Source organism: Podarcis filfolensis (assembly GCF_964270895.1).
Source record: "Podarcis filfolensis genome assembly, chromosome: 5".
In the NCBI taxonomy this organism is placed as follows: domain Eukaryota; kingdom Metazoa; phylum Chordata; class Lepidosauria; order Squamata; family Lacertidae; genus Podarcis; species Podarcis filfolensis.
The window spans coordinates 87214943-87224242 of record NC_139608.1 but is presented as its reverse complement, the minus strand read 5'-3'; positions in this window follow the sequence as shown (position 1 = coordinate 87224242).

The following is a 9300-nucleotide window of genomic DNA, read 5'->3' as shown; positions in this document are numbered from 1 at the left end:
CAATCGTCACAGCTTTGTTAGGGTTGTGGTTAGGCGTTGTTTGACCTTGTTTGGGGGAGGGGAGGTGTGGCCATCACCTGCCCCTCCATGCTTAAGGGTATTCCGCTAAAGGAATCCAGGGGTGTTGCTCTTGTCCGAAGCCCAGTTGGGGACTAGGGCCTTGACACGACCCCGATGGGAACACCAGGGGGAGCTTGAGTTGGTTTGCATCGACAGGGCTGCCCCTACCAGTGGTTTACCCTTACCGGACTTCCTGCGCAGCGGGCAGGAGTCAGATATAGTCGGGTCCAATCAATGCCTAAGCCAATATCACTCACATTCTGTAATTCAATAAAGTTGTGGCCCAATTTGCCCAATAGTAAAGGTAAAGGGACCCCTGACCATTAGGTCCAGTCGTGACCAACTCTGGGGTTGCGGCGCTCATCTCGCTTTATTGGCCGAGGGAGCCGGCGTACAGCTTCCGGGTCATGTGGCCAGCATGACTAAGCCGCTTCTGGCAAACCAGAGCAGCGCACGGAAACGCCGTTTACCTTCCCGCCGGAGTGGTACCCATTTATCTACTTGCACTTTGACGTGCTTTCAAACTGCTAGGTTGGCAGGAGCAGGGACCGAGCAACGGGAGCTCACCCCGTCGCAGGGATTCAAACCGCCGACCTTCTGATCAGCAAGTCCTAGGCTCTGTGGTTTAACCCACAGCGCCACCCGCGTCCCTTTGCCCAATAACATAAACTTAATATCTGTGTCCTGGTGTGAGTTACTTCCCAACGAGGCGATGGCTGAGGGGTCTCGACACGCAAAGGATCAGACCCACACATCCCGTTAAAATCAGTAATTAGGCTGCATATGGACAGTTGTATTAGGGTGCTTCCACAGACTGTTATTTTGCGGGTGAGATTCAGTCGCATTCTGGCAGTGAATGCGGATTTGGTGCTCTTACACAACAAAGCCACTTCGGACTTTTTGCAGGAAGGAAAGTGGTGAGGAAATGTGGGGTGACAAGTGCTTCATGTGAAATTGTATAGCTTAAGAATGCTTAATAACGTCAAACATTAAAAAGGAACTTCCCTATAGAGGGCTGCCTTCAGATCTCTTCTAATGGTTGTAGAGTTACTTATCTCTTTGGCTCAAGGGTCACATAACTCCATACCCTCCAACATTTCTCTGATGAAAATTGGGACATCCTAAGGAAGAGTGGTTTGTTCCAGGATCAAAACAGAAACCAGGATGGCTTCTGCAAATCCGGGACTGTCCCTGGAAAATAGGGACATTTGGAGGGTCTATGAAGGCTCGACAAACAGGTAACCTGGAAGCTACTGCAAACATTGCTAACTTGTCCCATTGATTTCAACAAGATTTCAGCATGACTAATTGTCTTTAAATGAGGGGTTTCCCCCTCATGATTGATATAGAAAATGAGCAATGGTATAAGAAGCAATAATCACGAGTGCTCCCTTTCAGGGCTAGAATCCTGGAAAAAGCTTTCTTTGAAGAGGAATCAACCTGATGGCTCTTATTTATCTGGGAATTGAATTTCATAACGAAGACTTGCCTCCTTTTTCTGTGTTTAAATATGTTATCTTTTTCACTGAGCCTCTCCCAGAAAGATGTGAGTTGGCACAACATGCGAGATTATATAGTGGCAGCTGCCATAATCTTTGGGAGCAAAGTTCGGCCTGCTCCGCACCCGCCCTGAATCCATGCGCAGGTCACCATAACCTGGTCTTTCATAACTATATTTGATTTCTCATTTTTTACATAACATGTTGCCAGAGGCTTTGGAGGCCAAAGTTCCTGTGGGAGCTGCTCATAATCTGAACTCTCCCTGCTTGAAAAGGAATGCCTCATATTGAGTCAACCCCAGACCTGTTTGTTTCCCCCCCTCGTCTTAATTTTGAATTGCCCGGCGCAATTATTTAGTATAATTCGGTCTTTAACGTCCCTCAAAGGACAGCCAAATTTAAATAACAATTTGACACACAGCTGTGAGGCATTTGCGAGCTTTTTTGCAGAGAAGGTCCTGTTGCTCCGCCATGACCTCCCTGTCAATTTGGATACAATAAAGGAACTGGAGGCCCCTCGACTGTCCTCGGGTCCAGTATTGGACCACTTTGACCGGATATCCCCAGCCGATGTGGACAGGCTCCTCCAAGCTGGAAAGCCCACCACTTGTCCTCTCGACCCGTGCCCGTCTTGGCTGATTAGAGCGTGTCCAGACGAGGTGCGGGCCCCCCGGGGGATATCATCAATTTGTCCCTTGGCACTGGGACATTCCCAGGGGAACTGAAGGAGGCAGTGGTGCGCCCGCTTTTAAAGAAAACATCATTAGATCCCTTAGATCTATCCAATTACCGCCCGGTTTCGAATCTTCCATTCCTGGGTAAGGTGATTGAGAGAGCAGTTGCTGAACAGCTTGGTAGGTTTCTGGATGAAACATCGGCTCTGGATCCATTCCAGTCCGGCTTCCGCGCTGGTCATGGGACCGAGACGGCTCTGGTTGGCCTAACAGATGATCTCCGCAGGCAGCTGGATCGAGGCGGGTCGGGGCTGCTGATTCTTCTAGACCTGTCAGCAGCCTTCGACATGGTCGATCACGAACTCCTGAACCACCGCCTTGCCGATGTGGGGATCCAGGGCACAGTCCTTCAATGGCTGCGCTCGTTTATCTCTGGTCGGGGACAGAGGGTGGCGCTTGGGGGGGAATTGTCATCCCGCCACTCCTTGGTGTGTGGAGTGCCCCAGGGTGCGATACTCTCCCCGATGCTTTTTAACATCTTTATGCGCCCCCTCGCCCAGCTTGTCTGGAGTTTTGGGCTGGGCTGCCATCAGTATGCCGATGACACCCAACTCTATCTGTTGATGGACGGCCATCCTGACTCGGCCCCAGACACACTGACCAGATGTCTGGAAGCTGTGGCTGGATGGTTACGTGGGAGCCGGTTGAAGTTAAATCCTTCAAAGACAGAGGTCCTCTGGCTGGGATGGGACGATATGGGATTGAGGGGGCAACTCCCATCTCTTGCGGGGGTGCAATTAGTGCCAGCACCGTCCGTTAATGAATGGACGCGCCGAAAGAGAATGCTCTGGGACACGTGCATGGGCATAAATAGGTCCCTCAAACCATTTGGACTGCGTCCCATTGGCCAGATTGTACCCAGCTTCAAGGGACCTACCAATAGGGGGTTGTGGCTGACCAAATGTACCCACCCACAACACAGGGTGTTAAGTTGTGGGTGAACATATCAGACGACACAGTGATTCTTCAGACGGCTCTTGTTTATTCACAGGCCAAAGCAGAACTGAACTGAAGGGTTCTGCCAGCCTGCTTATATAGAGCTCACCTACAAAGCAACAGTAACAACTTTCTGTAACTATCCAATCACTGAACGTCACTTTCAATTCCTTATTTGCATATGCGGATCTGAGTGAAAACTATCTACAGCATCCCCCTGCTGGCCCAGGGTGAGAACTTCAGTACATAACACTGGGTGTCAGTTGTCCAGGTCTCACCGCAATACATGCCCTCTTTAAGGGAGGACCCGATTTCTGATTTGATCTCAGAACATCCCGGTTTTCCTTTCTGCTCCCCTCCATGTCCCAGAGAACAATTAAAAGTGGTTTGTGCGTGTAGGTGCAAAAACTGAGTCCTGTTTATGCTGAAAATAAAATTCCTGCACCAAATGAAGGAAATAGTGAAGCTGGCCTATGAAGCTCTTCTTATGATTTTGAAGGAAAATGTCACCCATCCACTTTAAAATTTAAATTATTTAATTGCAGGCAGCCATTTTTTTTTAGGAAATGCATTTATTGCTTATTCCTTTATTGTAAATGGAGCCTTACACTGTCTACTGAGAAGTTAAGTCCCACTGAATTCAGTGGAGCTTACTCACAGGTAACTGGGTAAAGACTGGTCAGCCTTTCACTGCAGTCCTAAGCATTTTTACTCAGAACTAAAATCTCACTGAGTTCAATAGGATTTACTCTCTGCAATGTTCCTGATCATCCTCACAGTTTCCGATATTATTATTATTATTATTATTATTATTATTATTACCCGCATTTTCCGTGACAGAGACTTAAGGCAGCTCACATTTTATTTCTTTCCATTCATCTGTTGAAGGTGTTGTACATGATCTCTTCCTGCACACATTTTTTCCCCTTTAGAACAATCCTGCGAGGTAGGCTGAGAGGTTGCACTTGGCCAATTGGTGCCAAAGAAGGATAGAACTTTCTTTATGTATGCAACAACAGCAGCAAGAATCCTCATCGTGAAGTATTGGAAGACACAAGATTTACCCACCCGGGAAGAATGGCAGATGAAGTTGATGGACTATATGGAACTGGCGGAAATGACTGGCAGAATCCGAGACCAGGGAGAAGAGTCGGTGGAAGAAGACTGGAAAAAGTTTAAAGACTATTTACAGAAATACTGTAAAATTAATGAATGTTAGAAAAAGGTGGAAATGAAGTGATATGGCTTTAGTAGAAATGTGATAAGGAACTAAGTATAACTAGATTATTAGAGTAAAATAAGGTCAGAAATGTTAAGATAATTATAGGATAGAAAACAGAGGAAGATGGAAAGGAATTGCTGAAACAATTAATAGAAGTGGAATACAAAAAGGGAGGTGAGAGGAGGTCGCTGAAATAAGTGAATGAAAGATAAGATAATGAAATTGTTTGGTGTGTTTTAAATTGTTTTCATTTAGTTTTGTTAGTCTAATGTGTTAGTGTTATGTAGTGTTTTTATGTTATATTATGCAGTGTTTTTGTATTGTATTGTATTGTATTGTTTATTTCGTTTTGTTTAAATTGTTGGAAAAGCAATAAATATTATTTTAAAAAAGAGAGAGAGGTTGCACTTGGTTCAAGGTGGCAGTTGTGCATATCATGTCTCTGTGTGTGGCGAGATCAAATGCGGGAGAAGCCTCCTGATGCAGAAAAGGCTGTCCCAATTTTCATCATACAAATGTTGGGGGGGGTACGCAACCCCACATGCCACGCTAGACTTCATCACGCACATGTGCAGAGGTGTACGACAATGTACAATGCGTTGCAACACCCAGTTGAAGTATCTATGAGAAATATCCCAGTGTGCAACCTTCTGGGCATGAAGTTCGCATTGAGGAAAGAAGTTTTTGAGGGCAGTTCCTTTGCTTCAGTAATGTATCGACACATGGTTTCACTGGCATGGAAATGCTTCATGTCGTTTATGTCAACAATCTAAAGCAAATTATGCGGTCCAGCCCTACACACTTTATTTAGAAATAAGTCCCACTGAGGCCAACAGGCTTGCTCTAAAGCATGTTTGCATAAGGCTGACACCAACGTTTCCAAACCCTGCCCTTGTCTACTCCACAAAACGTGTAGAGCTACAGATGACCTGAGAAGACCAGGGTTGATTGAAACGCTCAGCTCTTAAGAAACACTTGCTGGTGTTCCTTCTCTTGTTTCTCGTCATAGCCAATAGCATTGCTTAGAAAACTTTGAAAGGAGAAATGCTTTAGAAAGTGTGATAGGAATTTTGAGGTCTTAGATATATGTTAAATGTTCATAAGTGTACCAACCAAGCACATACATAGATCAGCACAGGAAGACCGACCTGGAACCATTTTGATTCCAAAACTGACCAAATGTTTTCTCTGCAAGGTCAAAAGAAAATGGAAAAGCCTCCCCATTGTCTTTTCCTTCACAAATCCTGTCTTAAGGGTATGTCTTTGTTTGAATAGGGTGTGAGCCTGTGACCTGGCCCAGGAACTAAGTATTTATCTGAAATAAACTCAGAGTCGCAAAGTGATTTCATGCTCTTTATTCAGCTCATAGTGGTGAGGAGGAATGAATGAAAGTCCCCTCAAAGTATCTGCTTTATATACATTATTTACACAATGGGCTGCACATGATTGGCTAATTCCGGAATTCTACTGTAAGCCAATCAGGTTGTGGATTCACTTCTATCTGGAGCATGATTGGGTGGTTCCTGCCAACCAATCATACTGCTGCATTGTTCTAGGACCAATCAGACTGCTGCATTCTGAATCCTATTGTTCTAGGACCAATCAGACTGCTGACTTTTGGATCCTATTGTTCTAGGACCAATCAGACTGCTGCAGTTTGGATCCTATTCAACTCAGTACATAACATTATCATTACAAAAGACTGGCCAGGCTCCCCAGGCAATCCAATCAAGTAACCTGCCAGACAGGAGATAAACAACAGGAGAAAAACAACATTCAAATTTCTGTTTTAAGACCGCCTTTTCTGTGATGTAGGTATGATGTTTTTGGGGGTGGTCTTGATCTACAGGGTGGCAATTTCAAAAGTCTTTATAAGGCCTTGCGCGCCATTTTTCTGGGTTCCTCCTCCTCTCCTACAGGTGAGGGGAGCACCCTGTTGCAACAGATCAATAAAGATCAAGCTTACTAGCTGCTTTGCTTCTCAGTATTCTCTGGTTGGCCTCTGTTTATTTTCTCCTACCAATAGGGAACCTATGTAAGGACTCTATATGGGCTCTTGGATACCCCATAAGGGAAAAGGACAATTTTTGTTTACAACGAAAACAGAAAACATTCTGGAAAGAAAGCAAACATGAAGGGGGGGTGGGGGCCTGGCCTTGCATTGGCCCCCAAATCCAAAATGTATGAAAGCTGTCCCAGTGTTGTGAAAACTTTAGACCTCATCTGCCCCATTACTTGTAGGTCACTTACTCCTTTCTTCCTTTTTTATTTCTCCCCCTTTTTTGGGGGGGGGGGAGAACGTTTCCTGCTGAAAGGGTGACATACTGATTTTTCTTAAGTGAAATTCCGCCTTTCTACTAACGGGGAGAAGAAACATAAAAAGCTAATCAAAACCTATTACTTGGCGCTTTTGTGGGTCAACATGCAGCCATGTATTCCGATTATTTTTGGTTATGTCTTAATTCCTCCTCTGTGCCCCTCACAATGCAGCCAAAATAGTAAAGGGTCAATGACCCACACCATGCCCTGTTGACTACATCCCTTTTACTGTTATTCATCAATGGAGTGCTGGGATAAGGTTCAGGGAAGGACTGAATGGAAAACAGAGGCTGCAGTGCCTTGCCCTTTCTTCCACTAATACACACAGGGCCGGATTTAGGTTTGATGAGGTCCTAAGCTACTGAAGGTAATGGGGCCCTTTATATGTCCAGCTGTCCTTTGTCAACAACAAATTGGCGCTGTTTTTTGTGTTGAACATATGCTGTATGGTAATTTATGGACCTAATAGGTATCTAAAGCCATTTGCACGTGCAGAATGTAGGCACCCTATATATGTTGTTGTTGTTGTTTAGTCGTTTAGTCATGTCCAACTCTTCGTGACCCCATGGACCAGAGCACACCAGGCACTTCTGTCTTCCACTGCCTCCCGCAGTTTGGTCAAACTCATGTTTGTAGCTTCGAGAACACTATCTAACCATCTCATCCTCTGTCGTCCCCTTCTCCTTGTGCCCTCCATCTTTTCCAACATCAGGGTCTTTTCCAGGGAGTCTTCTCTTCTCATGAGGTGGCCAAAGTATTGGAGCCTCAGCTTCAGGATCTGTCCTTCCAGTGAGCATTCAGGGCTGATTTCCTTCAGAATGGAGAGGTTTGATCTTCTTGCAGCCCATGGGACTCTCAAGAGTCTCCTCCAGCACCATAATCCAAAAGCATCAATTCTTTGACGATCAGCCTTCTTGATGGTCCAGCTCTCACTTCCATACATCACTACTGGGAAAACCATAGCTTTTACTATGGTTTTCCCAGTAGTGATAGAAATGAGCAAACCAGTGATATTTTAGGGAGCAGGCTAGCAGGCAGGGCCCATGACTTACATCATAGGAACCTGTACAACACAAAACACTGCTGCTGTATGTAGGTTTTATTTTATTTGTTTTTTATCTTATAATTTGGAAATGTACATCCAGTTGTTTTTTTACTTTAAATTTTTTTGGGGGCCCCAAGAGAGTGGGGCCCTAAGCTATAGCTTGTTTAGCTTATACCTAAATCTGGCACTGAATACAAGTGTGTCAGAAAGTGTGCAAGGGCGGGTAGTTTCAGGGGTGGTCCACAGGCAGCCCACAGGGACGCGGGTGGTGCTGTGGGTTAAACCAGAGAGCCTAGGGCTTGCTGATCAGAAGGTCGGAGGTTCGAACCCCCGCAACGGGGTGAGCTCCCGTTGCTCGGTCCCTGCTCCTGCCAACCTAGCAGTTCGAAAGCACGTCAAAGTGCAAGTAGATAAATAGGTACCGCGTTTCCGTGTGCTGCTCTGGTTCGCCAGAAGCGGCTTAGTCATGCTGGCCACATGACCCGGAAGCTGTACCCCGGCTCCCTCGGCCAATAAAGCGAGATGAGCGCCGCAACCCCAGAGTCGGCCACGACTGGACCTAATGGTCAGGGGTCCCTTTACCTTTACCTTTACAGGCAGCCCACAGGTGGGCTAAGCAAAGTGTGCTACATGAAACAAAATGTGTCATATAAAAGAAGGTGTGGTCCTTGAATCTATCCACGCAGAGCCGTGAGGGTTTTCAGGTGCAATGCAGATGGGCCCACATATTGTAACTGTCTTGTACGTTTGGCTTACGAAGGGCGCTGTTTCACTGATTTGGTGAAGTGCAAGATATAAAGAAATAAGCGATGCAGTTGCCTGCTAGATTGTGCGCTAGAGACATCTAGTGTTCTGCTGGAGAAGTGTCTGATAAACTTAACAGAAGGGTGCAAAAGGGGTGGAACAATTTTTTTTAAGAGACTTCTGGGGTGGCGCCATCGGCAATGGCGGACTCCCTCTGAATCGGAGGGACCAGCTCCGCGCGAAACGGGTCTTTTCCGCTACGGCGAAGCGGGGACCCTTTAAAAAAATCACAGGCGGATGAAGCCTGTGACCATGGGACTCTGCGGGCACCTTTAGCGCCCCCCCAACCCGCAAAGGAACCCATAAACGGGCTCCGAAGCGAAGAGGGGGGAAGTGGCGTGGTGCTGTGAGTCTACTGCTTTTTCCGTGGAGCGAAGCCGCATAGCCGTTGCCGGAGAGTGCTGCCTTTTTCCTGGGACAATTTGGCATCTAAAGAATCACCCGTGAGTACTTAAAACTCGAACAATTGGACTTTAAATAAGGATCGGCCAGCAGAGAGGAATTGGACTTAAAATTTACTTCAATTTGGTACTGAAACGGGAAGGTCTAAACAGGAAGTCAGCCTTCCGTTTCTTTGTAGTCAGAATAAAGCAAAGACAACGTAACTAGAGCATAGAAATTCACTTTTAAAAGATTGGCTTTCATCATTTAAAATCGTGGAACCCCCCTTCGGTAGCAGGA